The sequence below is a fragment of the Sphaerodactylus townsendi genome, linkage group LG01, assembly GCF_021028975.2.
Source record: "Sphaerodactylus townsendi isolate TG3544 linkage group LG01, MPM_Stown_v2.3, whole genome shotgun sequence".
In the NCBI taxonomy this organism is placed as follows: domain Eukaryota; kingdom Metazoa; phylum Chordata; class Lepidosauria; order Squamata; family Sphaerodactylidae; genus Sphaerodactylus; species Sphaerodactylus townsendi.
Window position 1 is genome coordinate 187,220,415 of NC_059425.1, and position 18,907 is coordinate 187,239,321.

At 44.7% G+C, this 18,907-nt stretch overlaps 1 protein-coding gene across 2 annotated transcripts in view; it reads left to right on the plus strand.

The window, feature by feature from the left end:
* The window catches only part of MEIS1 (Meis homeobox 1), a 229,257-nt gene that overhangs the window by 155,346 nt on the left and 55,004 nt on the right, over window positions 1-18,907 (plus strand). The window lies entirely within an intron of this gene.

Sequence of the window (18,907 nt, forward strand, 5' to 3'; positions counted from 1 at the left end):
CAGTAGACCAGACACACAGAATTAATAGGAAACACACTTGTTGCACCCAGGCAGAAGCAGGCTCACAGCAAGGCTTGTAAAGAGAGCCTTGTCCTAGGACGAGCACTCCTTCTTTGCTTCTGCAGCAGCTGCCTCTGCTTCTGCCTCCTGTGCACAGCTGACTCATCACTAGTTTCCCTAGAGGATCTGCAGTCATCAGGCAGGGAAGGACTGGGAGTTGGCTCTGCCAGATCTTTCTCTGGAGCAGCCTCCTCTGGCTGCACTGTGTCCTCAAGTTCTGCCTCAGAGTCCTCTGTGTCCTGGTAAGTACCCAGGGGCTGGCTCATGACACCTTCCACTAGAAGAAAGTACCCTCACCTGCATGAACATGCTTGAAGGTGCCTTATATTGAATCCGACTCCCGGTCCATGAAAGTCAGTGTTGTGTATTCAGATTGGCTGCAGCTCTCCAGGGTCTCAGACCTCCAGGGTCTCCAGGGTCTTTCATGTCTCTGACTATGCCTAGAAGAACATATTAGTTCGGTCAGTTGAGGAGCAGCAGTTGAGAAAACTGTATTCTTCCGCATTAGAAAATAGCCCCGAACAAATATGAGAATTATCATTCATTTTTACACACTGACTTTGTCAAAACCATTTTTTTTGTGCATTATTGAATGTGGTCCTTTGATTCAAGAGCGTTTATAATCCATTGAATGACTATCACCAGTACTTGCCTTTTGCAAACTGCCATCGTTTCCATTGTGCTAGGTGGGCACTAGGACGCAGGCACAGCATTCTACAACAAAGAAGGTCCAGCGTGTTGAGTTCTGGGGCAGAGGAATATATAATCCTACTAACATCTTTTTCTGAGACAGACTATACCAGGTTCTTTAAGTGAAGATGCCGGGAATTGAACCTGGGCCCTTTTCGTGGTCAGAAAAGGGAGCAGCAGTGGCGTAGGAGGTTAAGAGCTCGTGTATCTAATCTGGAGGAACCGGATTTGATTCCCCGCTCTGCTGCCTGAGCTGTGGAGGCTTATCTGGGGAATTCAGATTAGCCTGTACACTCCCACACACGCTAGCTGGGTGACCTTGGGCTAGTCACAGCTTTTCGGAGCTCTCTCAGCCCCACCCACCTCACAGGGTGTTTGTTGTGAGGGGGGAAGGGCAAGGAGTTTGTAAGCCCCTTTGAGTCTCCTGCAGGAGAGAAAGGGGGGATATAAATCCAAACTCCTCCTCCTCCTCCTCCTCCTCCTCCTCTTCTTCTTTCTTCTTCTTCTTCTTCTTCTTCTTCTTCTTCTTCTTCTTCTTCTTCTTCTTCCTCTTCCTCTTCCTCTTCCTCTTCCTCTTCCTCTTCTTCTGCATGCAACACAGATGCTTTACCACTGTGCCGGAGTCCCTCCGTGGTCGCCCAGATAAAACCATGAGCCATGCAAATCAGTGCACAACGAAAGCAAAACCCGCTTTTCAGGCCAAATCTGTTTGAATGTAATCTCTAAAAAGAATTAAGGGGAGGGGGCACACACGCACACACTTTGGCTTGATAACAATGTGGAATTTCCCCTCCCTCAGGCTGCCGTAAGACAGGAGGAAAAATCATTAAAATGCAGTTATTTCCATTCCACCCCATTATTTCCCACCTTTATTGCTTATCTGTAGTTTTCATGGCACTTTAATGGCACTCGTGGTCAGAAAAGGTGAGGTGGAATGCGAGACAGCTCGGCGGCTGCCAGCCGCGCTTGAATCCCTGTCCCCGTGGATGTTAATGTCCCCACAGACTGCCGGCAGCCTGCTTCCAGCTGTGGCAGGCACGGCTGCCGTGAATTGCTTTCGAATGTTCTTTACTCAAATAGGCAGTAATTACAAGCTTAAAGAGGTTTAGTGGTCCAGTAAACTACATAATCACCCCTGAATTAGCCCGGGCTCATCAGTCGCAGGCCAGCAAGCTTGGAGACTGCTGTTTGTGTGCCGTCTTTATCACATGGCAACCTGAGCAGCAGGTGCGGAACAGCGAGAATCCCCCATAAACACAACTGTCTTCTGGGGACAATGATCTCTAATGAGATGAGGCTACACCATCACTGCAATTTAAGTGGGGAAATAAACGCCAGGGAAGGAGCTTCCCGATCCAAGATTCTTTGAGGCACTTGGGGGAACGGGGCTGCGCCGTGTCTGGGGATGGAAGGGTTTTCACCCCTTCTTCCTTCCTTCCTTCCTTCCTTCCTTCCTTCCTTCCTTCCTTCCTTCCTCCCTCCCTCCCTCCCTCCCTCCCTCCCTTCCTTCCTTCCTTCCTTCCTTCCTTCCTTCCTTCCTTCCTCCCTCCCTCCCTCCCTCCTTTCTTCCTCCCTCCCTCCTCCCTTCCTCCCTCCCCCCTCCCTCCCTCCCTCCCTCCCTCCCTCCCTCCCTCCCTCCCTCCCCTCCCCTTCCTCCCTCCCTCCCTCCCTCCCTCCCTCCCTCCCTCCCTCCCTCCCTCCCTCCCTCCCCTTCCTTCCTCCCTCCCTCCCTCCCTCCCTCCCTCCCTCCCTCCCTCCCCTTCCTCCTTCCTTCCTTCCTTCTTCCTTCCCTCCTTCCTTGCTTCCTTCCTCCTTCCTTCCTCCTCCCTCCCTCCCTCCCTCCCTCCCTCCCTCCTCCCCTCCCTCCCCCCCTCCCTCCCTCCCTCCCTCCCTCCCTCCCTCCCTCCCTCCCCTCCCTCCCTCCCTCCTCTGCTCCTTCCTTCCTTCCTTCCTTCCTTCCTTCCTTCCTTCCTTCCTCCCTCCCTCCCTCCCTCCCTCCCTTCCTTCCTTCCTTCCTTCCTTCCTTCCCTAACTTGTAAGATGCTTTATGAATGCCCTGCTGGAGGGATTTTGATGATGTCACCTAGAAAACTTTCTGTGGAGAACTTGGAGTTCTTTAAATGTCTAATTCTCATAACCACCACCACCACCACCACCACCACCCACACACACCTTTGTTGGTTTCTCTTTTTAAAAAGTTTTTTGTTTTCCCAGTAAGTCCTGATGCTTTTGAAAGAGCCAATGGGTTTCCAGCTGCAGGTTAGGAAATTCCTGCAGATTTGGCGGATGGAGACTGGGGAGGGGAGGAGCCTCAGCAGGGTCCAATGAAAATCCCATCCTCCAAAGCAGTCATCTCCTCCAAGGGAGCTGCTCTTTGAAGCATGGATCTCACTTGTAATCCCAGGAGGTTGGCAAGCCCTAAGACCACTCACTTTTATTTCCCCCACGTCCCTCAATATAGACACGTGAGAGCAAGTGTGTATCGTATAACTGAATGACTACAACATTCGGAATTTTTCCTTGTAGAGACCGGTCGGAGATTCCCTATCTTTTCCACCCAGCCTTTCTCACTGCCATTCCCATATTTAAAATGCCTTTCCCCCAACATCTGATTTCTCTGTTCAAAGGAGACATATGCAAAGAGGTTGACTGCGAATCATCTGTCTGTCATAGGAAGGAGGCAGCTAATGAAGTGAAGAATTCATCCATATTGGATTTGTGTCATCCCTGTTTCTCCCCCGCCCGCCCCCCCGCCCCCCTTAAGCCTGTGATTATATTTTTCGGCACAAAAACCCATGCCTAAGGAAACTGGTTGAGCTGAGCACATGCTGTTATCCTCAGTTTACTGTAATCTCGTGGCCCAATGAGGCATGCCCAAGATCTTGTTAGCCAAATGTGCAGGAGGGGAAAGTTGGAACTGCTGGGAAGGAATACAGACAGTGAGATGCAGATCAGCCAAAAAAAAAAAAAAAAAGCTTTTCGAGAGGGGGAAATTGTGGTCTGTCCTATCATTTACCACAGGCAGCAATGCATTTTGAGCACATGAACTTTAAAAAATGTTTAAACTGGATTTAAAAAAACACACCATGGAAACAGTTGTGAGGAACTGAGTTTCAGGGCATCACATATTTTCCCAAGACACTCTTGCCGCCAGCAGCAGAGATGTTTCCATTGAATTGTTCTTTGTATTTCTATTTTTATAGCAATTAAGGGCTTGGTTATTTTTAGGTTGGAGGAGGGAGGGATTATGTATTAGATAGCGGTTTATTATTATTATTATTTAACATCTTTCAAGGTCTCCAGGTAGTTGACTGATGGGAAACTGGATTAATTAAAAAGGTTTGCTTTAAACTCATGTGAATTTAACTTATAATTGGACTGGAAGTTCATCACACCTTTACTAATAATTATCTCGGTGCCACTCACATGCAATATTTCACCTCTCCTTGTACTATTACAACATTCAAGATGATTTCTTACATCCTTTAGGTATATTTTTAAAAATTAATAAACTCAGCCAACACTGTGACGCTAAGCGGCATTATACCTTGCTAATTCCACTGAAGGATATAAGTCTGTTTTGGATTGTGCTGTAAAGCACTTCCCACGCAAACGGTTAATCTGACGACGTTAGAGTTTGTAATTTCAATAAAATGTAATAACTCCTGAAAGGGAAGTCCCATCACATTTTAGTTTGTTTTGGCCATCAAGTCCACACCTATTTAAGGCAACCCTGTTTTCCAGGAAGAAGATATTTAGAAGTGGGTTTACAGAGTAACCTTGGACTTCCCTAGTGGTCTCCCGCCAAAGCGCTACTAACCAGGGCTGACCCTGCTTAGCTTCAGGTTAACTTGGGCTATCTAGTTCAGTGGTTGTTGTTTTTTTTACCATTGCGTTGCCTTAACTACGAAGCTGATCTATTCCAAGCTAACAACTTTCCCACATTTTAAAAAAAAGAAAGTTTAGAAAATACAGGGCAGTTATTTAATTAAAAACATTTATAAGCTGCCTTTCCCCCCAATTTGGGGCCTTGAAGGGGGCAAAGAGAAAAAAAAATTAAACACACACAAATAAATAAATAAATAAATACATACATACATACATACATACATACATACATACATACATACAGGGATGGAGGGATGGAGGGATAGAGGGATAGAGGGATAGGTAGGTAGGTAGGTAGGTAGGTAGGTAGGTAGGTAGGTAGGTAGGTAGGTAGGTAGGTAGGTAGGTAGGTAGGTAGGTAGGTAGGTAGGTAGATAGATAGATAGATAGATAGATAGATAGATAGATAGATAGATAGATAGATAGATAGATAGATAGATAGATAGATAGATAGATAGATAGATAGATAAAACCAAATGATCACATAAATGGGAGGAAGCATCTGTGAGAGAATACTGCCATCAGCCTCTGGCAGAAATAAATTCTAGAAAGGGACAAATGTATCTCCCCAAGGAGGGGATTCTTTGTTCTGGTGCCATAACCAAGCAGGCCCTACGATGATGATGATGATGATGATGATGATGATGATGATGATGATGATGATGATGATGATACATTGTATACCATAGTATCATTCTAAACTTTTGCGGAAGTCAATGTTTTCTATTTGTTTCATGTGGCCAAAATTTATTGACGGTAATTGGGCAGGCTGATGCAGCATCTTTTTGGGCGTAATTTGATGGTAATTGGGCGTAAGGTCTGATGCAGCATCTTTTGTTGCTGGAAATGCCTTCATCTCACTTTCCACAACTTTGCATTTCTGTCCTGTGTACACATCAGTATAAGTGGGTGAAACTGACGGTATGACAGCAAATGCATAATGAATCACCTACTGGCAAAAGGATACTGGATACGTACATTAATGAGAAATTCAGCCTGACTGTTTTTTCATTCTCCTGCCATGGTTACTTAGGGCCATTTGGAAAGCCAATGTGGTTTAGTGGTTAAGACTGGTGGATTCTAATCTGGAGAACCAGGTTTGATTCCTCGCTCCTTCGTGTGAGTGGCAGACTCTACCTGGGGAAAATCAGATTTGTTTCCCCACTCATACATTCCTGCTGAGTGATCTTGGGCCAGTCACAGTTCTCTCTGAACTCTCTCAGCCCCACCTACGTCACAGAGTGTCTGTTGTGGGGAGAGGAAGGGAAAGAGTTCGTAAGCTGCTTTGAGACTCCTTAAAGATAGAGAAAAAGTAGGGTATAAATCCAAACTCTTCCTCCTGTTCCTCCTCCTCTTCTTCTTTGGAAGGTGGTTTCTTTACTGAGAAGAAAAATTAGTTGACAGAACCCCTTTAAGCATCTTTCTTTTAAGCATCTTTCTAAGATCTGGGGAGCTAATTCCCATAAATTAAAGCTGTACATACCAAAGCTATACATCCAGCCCCAATGCAGGCACAACATTTTCTGATTTCTTAACTATAGCTCACTGTAAACCAGTTGGAGTATTGACTCTCATAAGAACATAAGCTGGATCAGACCAGAGTCCATCTAGTCCAGCATTCTGCTACTCGCAGTGGCCCACCAGGTGCCTTTGGGAGCTCACCTGCAGGATGTGAAAGCAATGGCCTTCTGCGGCTGCTGCTCCTGAGCACCTGGTCTGCTAAGGCATTTGCAATCTCAGATCAAGGAGGATCAAGATTGGTAGCCATAGATCAACTTCTCCTCCATAAATCTGTCCAAGCCCTTTTTAGAGCTATCCAGGTTAGTGGCCATCACCACCTCCTGTGGCATCATATTCCAAGCACCACACATTGCGTGAAAAAGTGTTTCCTTTTATTATTATTTAGGTTAGTGGCCATCACCACCTCCTGTGGCATCATATTCCAAGCACCACACATTGCGTGAAAAAGTGTTTCCTTTTATTATTATTTTTATTTCCCATCATCATCACCATCATCACCATCATCATTTCCTAATTCTTCCCCCCAGCATTTTCAATGGATACCCCCTGGTTTTAGTATTGTGAGAAAGAGAGAACATTTTCTCTCTGTCGACATTTTCTACCCCATGCATAATTTTGTAGACTTCAATCATATCCCCCCTCAGACGTCTCCTCTCCTCATAAGGAAGGTGCTCCAGTCCCTCAATCATCCTCGTTGCCGTTCTCTGCACCTTTTCTATCTCTTCAATATCCTTTTTGAGATGCGGCGACCAGAACTGAACACAGTACTCCAAGTGCGGTCGCACCACTGCTTTATATAAGGGCATGACAATCTTTGCAGTTTTATTATCAATTCCTTTCCTAATTATCCCCAGCATAGAGTTTGCAAGCTTATATCCTACTGGACTCGAATCTATCTATTCTATGGCTGGCCAACATGGCTGCCCTTTGAAACTATCTAAATTAGTTAACTCTTCACAACGGACTAGAGCTTGGGCTTCTGGCCTCCTTCCCTCTACGCGTTAGTCTAACGCTCACCATGGTTAATGCTGAAAGGAGAAGGGAACAGGAAATCTCTGTGGCAGAGACAAAGAGGGGAAAGGAAAGACATGCCAGACACACAGAGCACACTTGATCTCTTACCCATGACTGAAAGATAAGGAAGCTTAAAAGCATATATCTGCTTGGAGCTGATCAAGAAGAGAATTCAGATTTTACTGTGTATTACCACCCTTACGCGCTGAGTTGGGTCAACCTCTTGTGGAGTCTAGAACTTGGATTACTTCTATCAAATGTTAGTTATGCCTCCATTTTTGATCCCAACCTTATAGTATGATATCTTGTTTACTTGGTGACTCATTTCTCTCCAAATGGTCTCTCGCAGTTCCACATAAAATTACCACCCTTGGCATTGACTTAGAAGTCCTTGGGCGTTTTCCCACTTACCTCGCCTCCGCTTTGCTGCGCGCTTCTCTCAGCGCGCGTCATTCCAGGCACGCGCCCCAGCTTCCCCACGACCCCCGCACTCTGCGCGGGGTCATCAAAAGGCACAGTTGCAAAGAGTGCCTGGAATGACGAGCTCTGAGGGGGCGCGACAGCAGCAGCGTCGGGGGGGGGGCTGCGTTGTCGCCGCCCCTGTAGTGGGGAGGCGCGGGGGACCCTGCGCTACTTGCGCGCAGTAAAAGGTAAGTGGGAAAACGCCCCTTGTCAACTCTGGTGAAGCCTGTTTATTCCAGACGATTGAGAGAAGGATCTGGGACATTGAAAAATAGATATTAGATGCTGGAGAAAATAAGATTTGCTCCCCATATGCTTATTATGGTCTGTCTGTCTCACGGAAGGCCATGGCTCAGTATTTCATGAACTTTAGCATTGAGCTTTCATGCAGGCCAGATTGAATATCTTCCCATCTGCAATGATTATTGGCTGATATTTGAATATTCCTCACAAAGACTCTGCTGCTGCCAACTTAAAGAACCTGAAACTGTTGTACATATCCTCTTGCGCCGTCCATTCCACACTCAGCTGTGTTCCCAACTGATTTATCCCCACCTGCACGCCCAAACAAGACTGACAGATGGAAGTATCAGATTTCTTTTCGCTGATAATAATCCTGAAGTTGCTGCAAAAGTAGCGGAATTTTTAGCAATTGCGTCTTCAGAAAAGATAATTTCAGTCTCTTTTTTGAATGCCATTAAAGGTTTAGAATGTGTGTGTGTGTGTGTGTGTGTGTGTTGCCTTTACAAATGCACCATACCACCACCACCCCCCCCAAGAAGACCTCTTGATATCTTTAGATGTGTTTTCTTTTCAAAAACAAAATTGCTGGGAGCTATTTTCATAGCTTGAATTTTTCCCCGGATGTGTAAGTTATTTTGGTCCAGGAGCCAAATTAGCCTTCTTAATTGATTTTCTTTGCTTTACATGGCAACTGTCGGGATCACAGCAGAAGAAAAAACAACAGACCCTTTCCTTATCAACCCGGTTGTGCGCAGATCGGGCAAAAAATAAAAAAGAGAGCAGCAAACCGTGTGTCTTTTCCCCTCTCCAAATAACACTAATTGAGAATTGAGACGGCATACTGGAATCTTGTGACTCTGCTTACAGCGTTTCCAACATTCTGGCTCCCTTCCAGCTCAGACACCCCGGTTGTTCTTTTTGATTCCAGCATGTGCTCGGATGCAAGGGCTTGACTACTATAAATTCAAGCTATGTTCTTAGACTACACCATGCCCTGCTTTTGTAATGCAAATGGCTGGCACAAAGTGCCTCTTTGATAATATGCAGCCAGGAGACAGAAAAGGTTTCGCTCAAACAGCCAAACTAATTCATAAAGTTGGAAAGGCTGTAAGAAGCCATTGTGTGCACAGGCGGCTATAATACCCAAAATATAGCACAGATCAACACACTTTCTACAATCTGAATGTCTGAGAAGTAAACTTATCAGGAAATGGCGCCAGTACAAGGGAGGGGGAGGAGCTTTGATTAAGTGGAATTAGAAGCGAAATCAATTTGTAAGACGGCAGCACTTCAAATTTACGCACGTATTAACAGCTAGTTAATTAGAGTCGAGCTCTGTAATGTTGCTGAAAGTTGCAAAAAAATGTACACTATAACTTTTTTTAAAAAAAAATAAGGTGTATAATTGCTGCCCTGGGCATTTTAGTCTTGTAGGGCGGGGTGGGGAGTCAGGAAAGCAAAACAGATATAATGGATCACATCTCTTGATCATACCAAAGTTTATCTTGGAGTCATATCCTAAGAATGCATTCAGTTAATTGTGGGCAGGATGGATGGATGGATGGATGGATGGATGGATGGATGGATGGATGGATGGATGGATGGATGGATGGATGGATGGATGGAAGGAAGGAAGGAAGGAAGGAAGGAAGGAAGGAAGGAAGGAAGGAAGGAAGGAAGGAAGGAAGGAAGAATGATTTTTTCCCTCTCCCAATGTACTCACCCAAGAAACAGAACCGGCGTGATGAAATTTTTGTTGGCCATCTTCATATCGCCCTGGTGCTATTTCCATCATTTTGCTGGAAGAAGTGGAAAACATTACGAAAAGTGCTCATTTGGAGAAGAGATATTTGCAAACATACCGGTCTGAATATATATCTCCTTCATTTTCACTTTTGACGTTGTAATGTTCTGACCGCAGTCCAAAGTGGTAGAGGGCTGACGGGGAGTGGCCGCTTATATTTATTCTAAGGACTTCAGATATATGTATCGTGATGCATCCAGATGGTTGCTCCTGAAATCATGGTTTCAAACTGCAAGAGCGCTTACTGAGAAAAGGCACCGTCACGTTATAGAACATGCCCCAACTCACAAATCTGAACACAGCAATGGTTCATGTCACTTGTATTGAAGCCAGTGTATGGATCTGGGGGGAAGGAGGAGGGGTGGGGGGGATTTTCCACCACTCCCACATGACTAAATGGCTGCAGCCCGAGGACATTTGACACCGTATGTCCCCCTGGGCGGTACGCCCCTGTGTGCGGCATTAGTATCCACTGCCCTATTTGCAGCGAGGTAGGCATTATCCATCATTTGGTTTTTTGCTTGCGTCCAGGGGGAACGATGTTTCCCTGGTTTTCTATTGTGCAAGCACGCTTTAATTTTTAATATAATTTTTAATTTTTATCTTTAATGTTATCAATAGATTGATAGATCGATAGGTCGATATATCGACATAAAAAGGTGAACTATTAAAGAAAAATCTTGGATAACGGCATCTGTACGCTTTGCCCGAACACTGGTTGTCTTTTATGGGAAGTAAGAGGAGAGCATATTGGTGGTGTGCAAACTGCCAAACTGCCAAAGGATAAGAAGGGTTGGGGGAAGTGCGCAAAGGAGTGTGTATGTGTGTGTGTGGGGGGGTAAGACTAGGTGGGCTGTCTGCAGGGGGAGGGAAGAGATCTCGGGCCAAGCTGTGTCCACTGGCAAATTAAAATTGTGCTATAAGTGGATTTGCTTGCAGTGGAGAGAGTGCAAAGTGAAAGCTGGGCTAGAGGAAATACGTCCATACAAGAAATCTTGTCACAGCATACATTCGCCTCTACTATGCAGCAAATACCTTGTGCGAAATCGACCTGGTATTGAAAACGAGCAAGCCTTGTGCTGGTGTCCTACTCTTTGGCAAGGCTGTTTGGTTTTGCCCCATTGAGTCCCAGCTGGGGAAAAAAGTGGGATAGAAATAAATACATGCATCAAAAGCATGCACATATTTGCTCCACAGCTCCCTTGCAGCTCCGATTGGATTTGCTTTCCATGCTGACCGTTTTGAGCCTAGCTGTGCTTGGTAAGGGGTGGGAAGTCTGACCACGGAAGGGAGCCGTAAGCCTCTCTATACATAATCACTCTTTTATGGCTTTCACTCATTCCAAGGTGTTAATGAAGATCAAATGGGAAACACTCCAGAAAGAATAGCTCCGGCAACCGCTTTTGCCCTATTTGCGGTCGCAGTTGTTAATTCTTATGGTAAGATCTCAAGGTAATTTTGTTTGCTCTCCTAATGCCTTCCCATTCTCCCAAAGGTTTGAGCCGTATCCCTTCTCCGATTCCGGCCTTGATCAATTGTTTGCAAATAATTAAGCTCTTAAAAGATAATGGCACTTGGGTGAAATGTGTGTCGGGGGCGAAAAAGTGAAGCTCTCCTGGCGCTGTTGATCAAACAGTGACCTGGTCTGCTTTGAGATTCCAAATGATTGCGGGGATTAAATCTACTTTATTTCACCGGACTCCAGACCGTTTTAATTTGACTTCTAAAGTTTGCACTTTTTTTAAAAAAAAGAAGAATTTATGGCGCCATTACAGTCACCGCTAGATAGATAAAGGCAGCAGAATAAATTCCTTATTAAAATGGCAAATTTCAAGGTTATAACCCTTTCCTTGGTTGCAGTTTCTCTGTAGCGTACACCCCCTGGGTGAGAAGACAACCCGGCTTGGAATGTTTTCATGGCCACCTAGCCCAGTGGTGGCGAACCTATGGCACGGGTGCCAGAGGTGGCACTCAGAGCCCTCTCTGTGGGCACTCGCGCACAGAGTTCATCATGTGGGAGAGGGGTGGAAAATCACCCCTCCACACACACATCTAGGCTGACCTGGGCATGATCTGGAAGTAAGCTCGGTTGCTGGCGATGGGTCTTGCTTCTGAGTAAACCCTCCTAGGATCGTGATTCACCCATTTGAAGTGTTGCACGGTTGCTTCACTAAGCTTACTCCTGAGTAATGCGTGCCTCGGAGCCAACTGTTTTTTCTAAACTGAAACCTCAGTGTTCAGGTTAAATTGCCGTGTTGGCACTTTGCGATAAATAAGTGGGTTTGGGGTTGCAATTTGGGCACTCGGTCTCGAAAAGGTTTGCCATCACTGACCTAGCCTGTAGTATGTTGATTTTTTAAAAAAAAGTCAATTAAAGGCATGGATGTTACTATCTTCAAAAGCTGACGTTAGAATAAAGATGAACAGTGCTTCAGGTAGTAGAAACGCGCTGCGTCTTTTCCTCTTAAACAACCTCCTTGTGAACTTTTGCTCAAGAAGATTAGCTAGATGGAGTCACAGCTTTCATGTGATTATAGCAATTATAGGGTTCCCCCCTCTCGAAACCAACAGTTATACTGCACTAAGCCAATAATCAGACTGTGGGACAGGGAGAGGAGGATCAGATGACCATAAATACATCATGCTTTCAAGAAATTTTTTGTTCAGATACTTTTAAAAGTGCTTTTTTATTATTTCACAATCGCTGTATTATCCCGATGGCTAATTTTATCTGTCTGAACGAAAGTCCAGAACAATTGAAAATTGCTCGATGGCGACAAAATTCTCATCCCCAATAGCTTGAGGCTGTCTTGAAAATATTTGCTTCCTGCGTGGAATTAGACACAGTTTGCTGGGTTACGTAAAAACCTGATCACATGCAAGGTGGCAACCCAAAAACGAGAAAGAGCAATAGTGTTCCCTCCGACATCAAAGTGATGAAAAGTTAAGCCTCAGTCAATAAAGCACAATCTCTACTGGAAGCTTTTGAAAACATCGTAAGGGCTTGCTAAGTTTACATAGGCCTAATTCTCTGACTTACTGCGCCCATAAAGAAATAATCAGAAAAGGGAGAAGAAGAGACGAAGGAGGAGGAGGAGGAGTTTGGATTCATACCCCGCTTTTCTCAACCCCAAGGAGAAGTTGCTTACAAACTCCTTCCCCTCTCTCCACAACAGACACCTTGTGGGGTAGGTGGGGCTGAGAGAGACCTGAGAGAATTGTGACTGGCCCAAGATCATCCAGCAGGCTTCATATGGAGGAGTGGGGAAACAAACCCGGTTCACCAGATTAGAGTCCACCACTCTCATCCACTACATCATGCTGAGTAGCATAGTAAGGCTAAAGTGTCAGACTGGTAACTGGGAGACCCAAATCCCCGCACATGCCATGAAAACGTGGTAAATGAACTTGGGCCAGTCATACTCTGTCAGCATAACCTACCTTGCAGAGTTGTTGTGAGGATAATGCAGAGGAGGGTGTAAGATGCTTTGGATTCCCCTTTGGGGAGAAAGGTGGGGTGTAAATGAATTTAAATAAATAATTAACAACAACAACAACAACCTTTATTTGGCATTTAAAATAGATTCTGGAGCGTTGCCAGACATTTTTGAAAGACAAATCAAGAGTACATTCAAAACGCAGTCAGGAATAAATAATTATATAGTAAAACATCATCTAAGCATGCCTCCAAACTAAGAAACTGGCATGCAAAAAGGGATGCCCGAAAATCCACTGGTTTGTTTCACATCATGTCCGTAAATTGCAAACAGAGATCTGATTTTTCGGCTACCAGCCGAATAGTTCGTCTATCAGTATTCAGCAAGTTGTTTCACCGTGTTCCTTTCTAACCACCTAAGACAACGCAATTGGATTTTCATGCACACATGTCCTCACGGAGCCCGGTTGAATTCCGTTACTACCCCTTGTAAGTCTCTGCTGAGGTGGCTTAACAGACAGCTAAGTCATTCATTTGATCACTTGGAAATCCTGTAGATCAGTCATCAAGGAATGCTGGATTTCAGTAGAATCTCACCCTTCGGTGTTGGATTATGTAGTCCTTTGTGGTACTAACGGCCACCGAGCCCTTTCAATCGGCAACACCTCTGCGCATGTGCTGTTTTGGGAAAACCTAATGCAAACTGGATCAGCAGCTGCTCATCACGGACAGAACAGGCTCTCATCTGACTGCCATCTTCCAATGTGTCACTTTTGCCAGCTGACCTTGTTCTCAGTGAAATTCTCAGCGGCCCCTTCCGCACAAGCAGAATAATCCACTTTCACAATTGTTTGCAAGTAGATTTTGCTATTCCGCACAGTAAAATCCAGCTGCAGAGTGCATTGAAAGTGTATTATTCTGCATGCGTGGAAGGGGCCAGCGTCCTTACTCACCATCAATGCCCTTTACAGGAAGATAGGTTTGGCCCACAGTAGAAGGAGCCAGTATAATTTCTGGTACCATGTAAAGGACAAATAGTCTAAGGACAGATCATGTTAGAAGAGGAACCAAAGGACTGTCTTTTCCCATATGTTCTTACTTGGGAATTAAGATAGGCTGACCAGCCGTCCCACTTTTGGCGGGACAATCCCGCCTTCGCATAATTTGTCCCGCGGGTTCCTTGCATTGTCCTGATTTTTGGGAGGCTGCTGCACTGCCTTCTGGGGCGCAAGGCAGTGTGACAGCCTCCTGCGCGTGCGGCCGCAGGAGCACAGCCTTCTGGGGTGCTGCCATTTCCCTCCCTGTGACAGGGTGGGAAACGACAGCGCCCCAGAAGGCAGTGTGCTCCTGCAACTGCGCACGCAGCCGCCTACCCCCGTCCCGGGTTTACAAGGTGACCATCTGGTCACCTTAAATTAAGATCACAGGAAGAGTCCTCCTGAATTCTTCATTAATCAATAAGGCTCATTTGGCTAGTAGAAGGAAGCGTGGGGCCTTCTCAGTGACAGCCCCATGATTATAGAACAGTCTTTCCAGAGAGGTTCACCTGGGCCCCTCACTTTTGGTCTTTAGGATGCTGCTGAAGATGGTTTTATTTAGGACGGTATTTGGCTAAGTTTTGTCCTGAGCTAGTAGCAATTTTAAATGGTGGTTTTTAGGTTTTTTATGTACAGTGATCCCTTCCCCGTCGCAACTTTCCCCATTGCGGTTTTGATATATCGCGGGTTGGCATGTGAATTAAACGGGAATTTGGGGGGGAGCTTCGCAGAAGCCCCAGATGGCACAAAAAGACCTGCAGATGATACAAAAAAAGTTTCGAAACTTAGAAATCCATAAAATATATGTATAATGTTGTCTAATGTAACATATTTTATCCAGTGGTGGGATCCAAAAAATGTAGTAACAGGTTCCCATGGTGGTGGGATTCAAACTGTGGCGTAGCACCAATGGGGCTGGGCAGGGCATGACGGGGGTGTGGCTGGGCATTCTGGGGGCGGGGCATTCCTGGGCGGGGCTGTGGCAAGGACGCAGCCGCTGCGCCGGTCCTTGGGCGGGAAACAAATGCACGCAGGCACAGGCTGCCACACACACCGGTGCACCTCCTGCTAGACTGCTTCAAGTTCTGCGCGCTACTGCTGAGAGGAGGGGCGTAACTCTCGGCACACACAAATAATTAGTAACCTACTCTCAGGAACCTGTGAGTGAGAACCTGCTGGATCCCACCTCTGATTTTATCGCTTAATACCATAAATATACACAATTTCTTTTTTAAAGTTAAAAGAAAAGAAAAACAAAAATTTGAGATTTTTCCTCCGGTATGAAGGGAGGGCCAAAAAATTTTATGTGGATTTCCAGATCACGGGGTGGGGGGATGAGCCTAACCCCCACAATGTGTGACAACTATATTTTATTTTATGTATTTTATTTATGCTATAAGCCTCCCTAAGAAAGAAAGGCGTCTAGCCGCACTTTTATTTATTTATTCAATTTAATATACTGCCCACCCCCAAAGGGCTCTGGGCGGTGTGCAATATACATATTAAAAACTTCACTATAAACGACAAAACAAAAACCAATTTCCAAACTATAAAATTGTCAGATGGTGGAATCGCAGTTCACATTGCAATCCATAGCATGTTACGAGGGTGGTCTAATCATAAGATATAAATGTAATGCAGGAGAGGGCATTTTTGAAATGCCAATGACAAAAAGAATACTACAGTTGGTGACTGAAATCTGTACTGTTTCCCATTTTAGAGTCCGGTAAAGAATAATTAAATAAATATATAATGACTCTGTAATGGTACATCTAGGGTAAGGTGGTCACCTTTGTGAACCGGGACGGGCGGCTGTGCGTGTGCAACCGCAGGAGTGCATGGCCTTCTGGGGCGCTCCCGTTTCCTGCCCTGTCACAGAGCGCCCCAGAAGGCAGTGCGCTCCAGCTGCCGCGCGTGCGGGAGGCTGCCACACTGCCTTGCGCCCCAGAAGGCAGTGCGCTCCTGCGGCTGCGCGTGCGGGAGGCTGCCACACTGCCTTGCGCCCCAGAAGGCAGTGCTGCAGCCTACCAAAAATCGGGGCACTTGAAAAAACCCACGGGACGCAAGACAAATTGTTCTAAGGCGGGACTGTCCCACCAAAAGCGGGACGTCTGGTCAGCCTAATCTAGGACTGTTGTTTTTTTAAAGCTAGCCAAAAGCCTGCAAGAGATGTGTGAGCGGTAGTGACAGGTGTACAGAAAATGGGTAGGTCTGGAAATCAGGATGTTGTCGCTTACATAAATCCCAAATCCACTTTGAATACTGTCTTTTTGGACGGATCTTACCACAGCTGGTTGGGGGAGAAGAAGAAGAAGAAGAAGAGTTGGATTTATATCCCCCCTTTCTCTCCTATAGGAGCCTCAAAGGGGCTTACACTTTCCCTTCCCCCTTTACAACGAACACCCTGTGAGGTACATACTGGGAAATCCATACAACCTAAACTTTAATTATGGTCATAGACCAGCAATATGAAAGCGAAACGTAGAAACAATGTAAAAAAATTCAACAACCAACAATAAAAACAAAGGAATTACAAGGATAGCAGCAATAAAAGGAAAACAAATGCTAATAAATATTTCCCCTTTTCAAAGAGAGGAACTTTCACAATTATTTATTGTGAAGAACATGCATGCTTAAATAAACAGGAAATAGCGTCATTTCAATCGTAAAAACAAATGCCCAAATGTACTTTCATTCAACTACAGTCCAATATGTATGGAAAATTTCTAAAAATATTATTTATTCCTGTATCGAAAACATGTGGAGTGTGAATTTCATTAATATAAACACACAAGGTTTGGATACTACGTAAGCGTGAGACGCTATGCACATAAATACATTATTTAAAATGTTCTTTATTATTCACAAAGAACTGTTTAATGTTCTCAAAGGTTGAAAAGAAGCAAGTATCTCAGGAGTATCTATCACCTTGGTCCGTTAATCAGATGGACTCCAGGATTTTATAGACTTTTGAGTGACAAGCTGCCCACGAACCAGATTTCTCCAGAGTTGAAAGTACATGAACATTTGTGAATTACGGTTATACTGTGTTTTTAAAAGTGACTTTTTATTGAGAAATTAATGTTGTTTGAAGATGGTACTTCACATTCATCACTATTTTCATATTGGTGGAGTTTCCAGCTGAGTACTTACATATTCTGTGTAAATTTCAGGGAGTAGCTATGTTGGCTTCAGTAAAACAGTTAGATTTAGAGGCCAACCAGATTTTTATATATTTATATATATATATATATATATATATATATATATATATATATATATATATATATATATATATATATATATATATATATATATATATATATATATATATATATATATATATAAATTTTTACATGAACCAGAATAGAAAAAAACATATAAAAGGAAAATAGCCAACCATGTAACAAACAACACAACAGGATGAATCTTAATATTCCATGTAATATAAACATAATACATTTTTGAGAGAGAAACTTCTATCCTACTTATTTCATCTGGCATTCTGCTATTTAATAAATGTAACGCCTACTGGTATATATCAGCTTAACAACTATAGCCTTAACTACTGACATATAGTAACGTATTAACCTAGTCATTTAGTACCTCTGAGACCAACAAGTTTTTTTGAGGGCGTGAGTTTTCAAGCGTCTGATCTCTGGAAAATCTCAAATCGAGATATTGTGCGTAAAAGGCACAAGCAATATCAGAGCATTCTCTGAACTGAAAAATGTACCAAATTGCAGCAAAAAACTGGACATTTTCCATTTAATATTTGTAGTCACTCTTATTATTTATGGTGTTATGTTTATTGACCCTATGTTACTGATGCATTTATTGATGGTTGTTCTACGATGTTATGTTTATTGATGTTGTTGTTATGTTGTTGTGCACCGCCCTGAGCTTTTCGGGGGAGGGCGGAATATAAATTACATATAGAAGAAGAAGAAGAGTTTGGATTTATATCCCCCCTTTCTCTCCTGTAGGAGACTCAAAGGGGCTTACAATCTCCTTGCCCTTCCCCCTTCACAACAAACCCCCTGTGAGGTAGGTGGGGCTGAGAGAGCTCCGAGAAGCTGTGACTAGCCCAAGGTCACCCAGCTGGCGTGTGTTGGAGTGTACAGGCTAATCTGAATTCCCCAGATAAGCCTCCACAGCTCAGGCGGCAGAGCTGGGAATCAAACCCGGTTCCTCCAGATTAGATACACGAGCTCTTAACCTCCTACGCCACTGCTGCTCCAATACCATACCATACCATTTAAACTTTGCTGTTAGAGATGCCAGCCTCCAGGTGGAGCCTGGAGATCCCCCAAAATACCAACCTAGACTACAGAAATAAGCTCCCTTGGAGGGCAGGCTCTCTGGTGCTACACTCCACTGAGCCAACGTGGTGTAGAGAGCAGGAGTGGTGTCGTGGTTAAGAGCAGGCAGACTCTAGTCTGGACAACCAGGTTTGATTCCCCACTCCATAACATGAGTGAAGGACTCTATCTGGGGAAATCTGATTTGTTTTCCCACGCCTACATTCCTGCTGGGTGACCTTGGGCCAGTCACATTTCTCTCTGAACTCTCTCAGCCCCACCTACCTCGCAGGCTGTCTGTTGTGGGGAGAGGAAGGGAAGGAGATTGTAAGCTGCTTTGACACACCTTACATGAGAGAAAGGGGCAGTGGTGGGATCCAAAATTTTTAGTAACAGGTTCCCATGGTGGTGGGATTCAAACAGTGGTGTAGCGCCAATGGGGTTGGGCGGG